The sequence below is a fragment of the Rhopalosiphum maidis genome, chromosome 2 (genome assembly GCF_003676215.2).
Source record: "Rhopalosiphum maidis isolate BTI-1 chromosome 2, ASM367621v3, whole genome shotgun sequence".
NCBI classification, from domain to species: Eukaryota; Metazoa; Arthropoda; class Insecta; order Hemiptera; family Aphididae; genus Rhopalosiphum; species Rhopalosiphum maidis.
The window spans coordinates 54,951,409-54,961,017 of NC_040878.1; the positions used below are offsets into that span (position 1 = coordinate 54,951,409).

The 9,609-nt window shown below is 25.4% G+C and overlaps 1 pseudogene; it reads left to right on the forward strand.

The window, feature by feature from the left end:
* Positions 1-3,631: 3,631 nt before the first annotated feature.
* Positions 3,632-4,814, forward strand: LOC113552519 (annotated as a pseudogene).
* Positions 4,815-9,609: the final 4,795 nt, after the last annotated feature.

The following is a 9,609-nucleotide window of genomic DNA, read 5'->3' on the forward strand; positions in this document are numbered from 1 at the left end:
CGAATAGCTTTAGTCGTGCACACCAATAATATACATCTAAATAGAATAATAAAATATGTATATATACGTATACATGGTTTTCATACTACATTTCAACTTATTTACATCGGCAATCGATGCATTTCTAAATTTTATGGCAAGCCAATAAGACGCGGAAAAAATAGAGGTGCCAAAGCACAGCTTCCCATCCCTCAACATTGAAATAACACCTTAGCCGAAACGTCGTCTCGGTCAAAATGCATACTTCTTCTAAATGTTGTTTGTCACAGACTATATGTATACGAAAGTGTGAAGTTTCTGGGAAAAATATCCGATTTTCAGTATATCGCTTTTATTATTTTCGGATTTTTTTTCCTAATATCCTTCTATGTCCTTCTATTATATATTATAAAGTTCATATTATACTGCATGCACAGTATAATTATCGTATGTATGTTATTGCGGAAATGGAATATTTTCTGTGAACGTTTCATGTCGTATGATTAACGCGAATGAAATTTGTGTATAATGGCTTCTTATTTATGAGCATTTACGAAAACGTATATATATATATATGTAATGGTAACCGTACGGAGTTGCTACAGGTGGTGTAACACAATTTCTCGGGGTATGGCGTCTGTGCGGCCATTCTTATATCTTCACTTTAAATATAATTTATATTATACTTGAAATACATTATGTATACGTAAATTAATATAGATGCACCATTGCACCAGTATAGGTCATCTGAGCGACGCCGACCAAAATTATATTAGGTACAGAATCATACGTCTTGTCTATATTATAGTCAACACTATTATACCAAATTATACTACGTTATACCTATCCAATCAGTGTATAATCTATTTAAATTTATCGTACATTTTGTTGTACTGTTGGCCAATTATAAAATCACACGCCACTTATTCTATGTATACATAAATAAATGTCCATGAGTAAATTGTTGTTATATAATAATAAAATGTACAATTTATTCATTCATATTATTTCATAACAAATCTGTAGATAATATCTTAAGAAACACAAGCAATTTAAAAAAAATTATATATATGTATGTATAGAATATAATATTTTTAAGATCATAGTTTATTTTACGTTTTTATCTATAATTATATAAATATTATATTATATCATGTATTAATGGAAATAAACAATTTTTTAAATGCATTGTATTTTTAAGATATTTTATTATTGTCTGGTTCGTGATTTAAGAGAACTATCTTCTATGTACGTACCTAAACATATTAATTAATATAATATTTTACACTGATAGGATTAAACGCTTCATATTGTAAACTAAATTACATAATATAATACGAACACATATCTCCTTGCGGGTGAACAATTATAGTAATTGATTTGTCGAAAAGCCGAACTATAAATTATAATATTATGATTATTATGTATTGTAATATTATCACATGACAAAAAAATACCTCACGAAAATTATTGTTAGCACATCGCAATCGTCGTATTTAATTAGTCAGCGACATTCGATTACGATAATTAGTTTTCTGCTAACTTTGTCTTTGCAATTATTTTATCGACACAATTACATAGGTACTATATTCGTTTACGATGACTAATATTCATATAAGATTCTATAAATCCATAATATATTGTTAGGGTAATTAATGAAGATATAAGTACACTAGTATAGTGAAACATATCTATAAGTATAGATCATTATATAAATGTATAACTTAATGGAATATTGTAAGTTACAAACAATAGCATATTTAATTTACATTCAATACATTTTTGTAATCTTTTATAGATATTATACCATTATAGCGTAATTAGACTTAAATTGATGTGTGTGTGTGTATGTGGGTCATAAATGTTAAATCTAGAAATTGGTTGAAAGAGCTAAAAAGCATTTTAGAAAAAAATTCCACGACGCTAAAAAAAAAAACATAAACTAAAATATAAAAATAATTTCAATAAATAATAATCATATAATATTTAAAAAAAATTAGTTATAACTAAATTTCAAATGTAAATAATAAAAATTTTAATTGAATTGCTATAAAGCTGTTCTATATCACTATATCAGGTTGAAATTTAAAGAAATATTGATTACATGATAAACGATTATCAACTATTCGATACATAATTGAAGTCAATATTTTTTATATTCTATGCTAAGTCGACTTCCGATTTTTAATCTGACCAAGTACCACCAGCTGGATGCATATTAGCTGTTTAATACGTATACCACTTGTCTAATTTATAATTTTTAGGGACAAAAATAGTATGCAACCAGGACCTGTCTAGGCCCTAGACTAATCATTATTATTAGGGATAAAGTTTTAATTTTTATAATCCGCTATCATCCACGAAATAAGAATAAATCACTGTGGATATTAATAATATTATTACTATATTTTATAAAATGTATAATGTGTACATTAAAAGTATTCAATATGTCGTATAGATTTATATTCGTAATATAATTAAAACAAAATATTTTTTATGACCGCGAAATTACAACAGTGAGAAACTATTACATATATGAGGTCGAGATGTGCAAGTGTTGGCTTTTATTTGATCCACCTTGGCCCACACATGCTTAGGTATATAATTAAAAAAAATATTTTCTAACATATTTTAATCATAAAATATAATTCTCTTTTAAAAACTATAACAAAATGTGCTTATGATCTTTGCAGGTGATATATTTATTTTTGGGCGTACTGTGTTTTATAAGCCGCCCAAATAGCAATTATTACAATTTATTGGCTGAATGAAAAGAAATGAAAACTTAAGCATTCATGAATATTTTATCCTAAAATAACATTTTGAGTTCATAAAAAAATTATTTAAATTACTTTCTAGTGAATTTAAAATGTTATTTTATATCCTTAAGATAATTGGATAGTGTTATAATATTATAATTTATTTTTGTCGTTTTTTTATCAAAATTAATTTACAAGCATTGAAACGTACAAATACTTATTTATTATTAATCAAAAATCTAACTTTGGTTTCATAGGCCATTGGTTTCTTATTTAAAATTTTTTTTTTAGATTACTTCGTAAAGTTTAGTTTTTTTAAATGTTAAACCTGATTGTCAAATTGTTTTATAAATCAATTCCCAGAACCACCACATCCAAATGTATTTTACATTTGATCGAAACGTACTCTTCGTATGTATATATCTATACTAATATCATGAAACTGAATTTAATATATATATATATATGTGTGTGTGTGTGTGTGTGTGTGTTAGCGTCAATGTCGTAAATTCAGGTAATGATGATATTGACTAGTCAATTTGTATAATACCTGGGTAACTTGGTCATTATCTATAATGGACATATAATATATATTTATAACATTGACTTAATAAATCAGACGATGTTGTAATTTGATAGATTGGCTGTCATTATAACATTTCCTATCGTCTTATAGTCAAAATGTTATCTTTTACGGTTTCAACTTATAATACCCACGTCAAAATTAGGGTTTTGTAACGAATAATAGTTTTAGTGTCCACAGTGACTAACTTAACATACGTATTATTGATATTTGGTACGTAAAGAGCAATTGAACGAATTATATTACCTAGTTCAAGTATTATTTTTCGTTTCGATAAGTGTTAAATTATTTTTTATTAACATGAATTCAAATTAAATTTTACGATGCATTATTTGATTTATTAAAAAATAAACGTGAGGATAATAAATCATTTTTAGACAAAGAGGAATATTTGTTAAGATTACAAAAAGTGAAATTAGCTAAGGAAAATATTGGTAATAAAAGTGCAAAGGATTATAGACACATAAGATACATTCATAAGTATATGATGTATTAACACTCAATAGAAAAGAACGACTTATTAAATCTATATGTAATGATTCAGAAAGTGTACACTATTATGTATCAAACGACAAATTATTTGATATTTTTCACGATAATCCCATTGGCTTATGAATTTAAGTTAAAATATTGTAATATTACCGCAAGAAAACTACGATGATCTATTTAAATCTCTGTATGCACTGTGAAAAAAAATTATCGAATCCAAAGTGGGGCCTAGTTTCTAAACCAATACTTCATAATGCATTCAATTCATGAGCCCAAGTTGACCTTATTGTCTATTGATAATATGAATTTGATATGCAAAGTTAAAGTGAATTTAAATTCATTATGAATTATCAGGACCATCCAACAAAATTTGTACTACTCAGACCTTTAAAATCAAAACGTGCCGAGGAAATAGCATTTAATTTAATTGATATTTATACCACATTTGGTGCACCTCCAATACTCCAATCTGACTACCGAAGAAAATTTGTAAACACTGTTATAATTGTCATCAATGAGCAACCAAGTGAGCCAATCAGATTCAAATTAATTATTCCAAAAAACAATTACAGCGATTATCATTTGATTTTTATATACTAGTCAATATTGGACAAGACGAAATATTGAATGAATGGCAATTACCTTCAAAATGCTTGGAAAATCAGGCCAGAAAAATGATAAAAAAAACTCTAATAAAAAATTTAAAGAACTTGAAGTAAGAGTAAATGTTCGAGCTTCAATTCTCGGTGTTGATCGAGCTAGAGGTTCACCTCGAAATTTTTTGGCTGTCAAAATTAGTATAGAAGAAAACATGAATAAATAAGGTATGCAAATTTGAATTTATAGAAATTAGTTTAAATTAATAAAAATATATTTTAGATACAGAGAACGGGTTTTCTCAAACATTTATACATAAGAACAGAAATTTTTCATTGCAAAGAAAAATGTATTCTCCTTGAAAACGTCCTGAAGTTATATGCCGAAAAAGAAATTATACTCTGTGATTTGGCTGGGGTCAACAGTGTTATAGAAACACAAGGATTTCAAAGATGCCACTGAAAAACAAAATGCAAAACAAATAAATGTACTTGTCGATTTGCTAACCGAGTTTGTACGTCAAAGTGCCACGGCAGCTTATCATGAGAAAATAAGTGATATCCATACACAATCTCCATAAAAGTATTAAAATTATGAAAAATTTGTACCCATTGTTTATTACTAAATAATAAATATTATATTAGATTATGTACCTTATAACAATTTACAACCAGGTTGGCTGTTAGTTTTTCATTGACTAAATTTGCAAAGACTTATGTAGTCTTGTTTATTAGTCAATAATGATAATGACTGGCAAATATCAAAATTAATGTATTACTAATAAATTGTTTCTATCATTGTCTATCTTAGTTAAGGCATTTTCTTAAATGAATAGTCAATAATATATATATATATGAAAAATAGGTAGGGTTAACATAGATTAGTCTTTTTTAATAATGTCTAATTATCATCATTGACGGTAACACATACAAAACAGAATAAATACATCTAGACATGGTATATAATCATTAAATTATGAATCCTATCACAGTTAATATTAGTAACGATAATAAATTAAATAATAATATTATCGTAGTTTACGTAGGTACGAACGAATTATATGCGTAAGTACTATTATTATGCAAACCTAATAATTAGTGCAATTTCACATAAATATAATATATATATATTTATGTATGCATACTCGTATATTTGTGTATATACCTATAGGTGAATAAAATGTGCGTATAAATAAAGATAATTTTTTTTTTTTAACAGTTAAATTCAACTAACAAAAAAATATTATAAAATGAACTTAAATTACACATTTATTAATAATATTTAATTATTGATTAATAGCTATTACTTTTTAAACTTTTAAACTTTTACTTATGAGAAACAACAATTATATCTATTCAAAATATTTTAACTAATGAAAATACAATACGTATTAAAGTAATTAAATTACTGTATGAATTCCTCTTACTAAATCATTGTTATTTACATGTTCAGAGAATCTGATGCGAAAATAACAAAAAACTAAAAACAGTTTACAGTTAAATAAATAATTTTGTAAAATCATAATATTTTTATTAAAATATTGCAACAATTTTTTGATAAACTGATTTAATATTTAATATTGACGAAATACGAGTAATTTGAGTATATAAATATGTACCCAATATACCTGTTTGTATATATTTCACATTATATATTTACTGAATTAGGTAATTAGGCTATTATATGTTAGATGTTTCAAACAAAAATGTAATAAGTAAGTAGGTACGAGGGATGCACAGAGATCAAATATAATAATAATGTCGATTATCAAGCGATTGTACGCAATATTAATTTCATATGAATATACATATCTGTAATAGATTTAACTAGATGTATTTCGTAGACATTTTTCTTCAAATTAGTATTAATTATATTGTACTCGAGATAAGTAGGTACATACTATGTATATTTATTACTTACTTGCTGAAGCTTACAACGAATTTCTTATTGGTTGAGCACGATGCTAATGATATTCGAATTGAACATATTTATTACTTCAAAGTGTTTTCATATTCATGAAAAAATGTAAGTGAATGTCATTGTAAAACCCAATTATTTTTTGCTTCTGTTCGAAATCTAAAGTTACTAACTTACAACATTCAAATTGATTATATACTGTATATTGTAAGACTATAGGTAGTACTGCAGTAACCAGAATAAGCTAGCATATAGCTTAGGTACGTATATAATAAAGTTCCTTATCGATTTGATATAATTATGTAATATATTTTCCCAACCCAATGATTCTTTTTATGCAAATCCATATTAAAAGGAAAATATATGTTAATATTTTCTTAATGGCCTAAAAGACGTATAAAACAATTTTTGTATCAACAATAATAATACATATTTTAATTTTAAATGAATTTATTACTGTTTAACACAAGCAGTAGTAAATTAGATATCAAAACTATACAAGTTCATACGAAAAAAAAACAATTTTTGATAACTGAACAACAATATCGCATAAACCATTTCATATGAAATAGCACCCAAATCCTTAAATTTCCATTAAAGCTCCAAAAACTCTTAAAAGAAAAAAAATCGATAAAATCTTTTTGTTCAATGCTCTACTTTAAGGCTTACTATAGCTTCTAACACTATAAACTCTTTCTGAATGATATGGCAGTATTAATGTTTATTATTAAATCAAAGTTTTAGAAAATACGCAATAACAAAGTTAAAAAAATAGAAACGTTATATTATTAAAGTACTTGTTGTTGGAAAACATCTCGTTACTGTACACGTATTTATAATTTTATCAGTTGATATTAAATAAAAATAAATTGTTTCTGTATCATCTTTAATAAATTGAGAACTCATCCGGAGTTTTATTTGAGTAAAAAATGATGAATACCATAACATAATAAGTATTAAGTCCGTATAGACACAATTTGCATAGGTTAGATATACAGGACAATCATTGTTATGTGTAAATATTATGAGTCGTAAGACATTGCCGTAACCAATGAGTAATATTATTTTCTTATTAAGTCTTTCAACAGACACAATTATAATGTATGATTGTAAGCCGTTAATAAATTATTCTGCATCTCCTTTCATTAAACAACATTTAAATTACCATTTTTACTCATCTATATTTTTTCTTTTTCTTTGTTTAGTTATTAATCATCTTAAAATAATGTAAGAAATACAATAATTCATGTTAGTATTAAAATAATTGAAATACATTTTTTTTAAATAAAAATTCAAGTTAAAAAGGTAGTAGACATATTTTTCACTTAATATTTAAACAACTTTTTTAGATTTTCAATATGGGTAAGTAATAAGTGTAGTTTATATTGAGTATTTACTTTTGAATATAAGTAATTTATTTCCCAATATTTTGTGTTTTTTTTCTTCATTATGATTAATTAATAGGTAAATTATTAAATATTATTAACGCATGGTTTCTAAAATAATACACAAATATAGTGTATAAAAGTAGACACCTACAACAAAATTAGTCAATTTAGATAACTTTTAAACATTTGAATAACTGTTATACTTATTCAAAACTTTTATTCTAGCGGAGATGAATGTATTGATTTGACAATAATGTGTGTTTTTATTTGTTTTGTGTGTATATTGACACGATTTATAGTAGAAAAATATGCATTGATTTTCTTTTTGAATATATTATATGATAGAAAAGTGAATATAGTCAGTACAACAGACAGGTCAAAGTTAAAAATGATTATCATCTTTCAGTATAATCTAGAAAACCAAAATTAGAAAAAAATCGAGAATTTGTACACATATGTATATAACAGTAACTTTTCAATGACAAGATATACCAACTTAACACCTACTCCTCGACAGAGTGGTTACCTATTTTTCATATTTTTTTAAACATATTCACATAACGTGAATTGTGATTAAATTGTGTAAAAATCCCCTAGCGGCCCTAACCATGTACATTATTAAAAATTAAACGCTCTTATAATACAATTTGTTGGTTTCGATTTAAAATAAACGTTATTGCTTTGAGTTAATGTGCAGTTTATATAAAATAAAAATAAAACACATGAATCGTTTAAATTTTGAAACGCTTCAATTACAAAATAAATAGTTTCCAAGAACTTGGAAAATATCTTACAAGTCTGAAAGTTTTAAAACGAAAAGTTATCGAGATTCTGAAAATTCTATATAAGTACTATCAAAAACAAGTTATTCATAATTCGTCGCACACAAACGTAAAAGGCAAAACAAAATCAATCACTTCGTCCAAAACTCCATTCACCAAAGCTGATGTCACCTTTTTCTACTCAACGATATTAAAGATACAAGATGATTTAATCCTAAATTTGTTTTGTTCATAATTTAGTACTCCTTCTTGCAAACACCAGTACTTTAGAGTTTAGAGAGTTTTTGAATACTTTTGTGTCAGGATATTGTATAGTTTTACTTAGTTCTTAAAAATAAATTTAAAGGCATACAAAGTAGCTGTTGAAATTTTTAAAAAATTCAAAATTTCATTACGTCTACGTACTACTTGTAACTATGTATATAATATGTAGGTATATTTTAATACAAAATAAATTGTCATTAAATTAATAAAATTCTTTATTTATGACTCTAAATAATAGGGATATGTATTATTATTTTACTCAAATATCCAAAATTGATTCTTAAAAATTATATCAACGATTTAGAACAAACAAACAAATGTAAATTCAAAGAATTTCAGACCTATTCGTACACCCATGTAGCTCCAATTAGTTCGAATAATGACTCTTAACTGAAGTATTGTGGACACTGTGATTAATGTTGTATATTGTATATGTATGAAAGGTTCTAAAAATACCTCTAAAGCGCTTTTGTAATTGGAAAGACTGGAAAGTTATCAAAGCTATGAATTATCAATATTGCTTTAAAGCATTATTGAAAAAACTTTGCACGTTTCTTTTAATAATTTTATGATGACATACATTTTTACACCTTTCAAATGTATTTTACTATTAACACGCATCACATCATACATTTTATTTTTTCTTATATTTTTTTACCTTCAATTTATCTTCATTTTTCACACGAGAAACGTTTTTACAGTTAATTTCTTTTCTATGTAGTCATCGCGTAAGTTTGCTCTTAGATGATTTGAATTTTATTAAATTTAAACCATTATTTTTTTTTTTTTTTACTCACATTTAAACAAATAAAATAATCTGTAGGTCTTTTTCCGTTTTTTAAATTGAATTA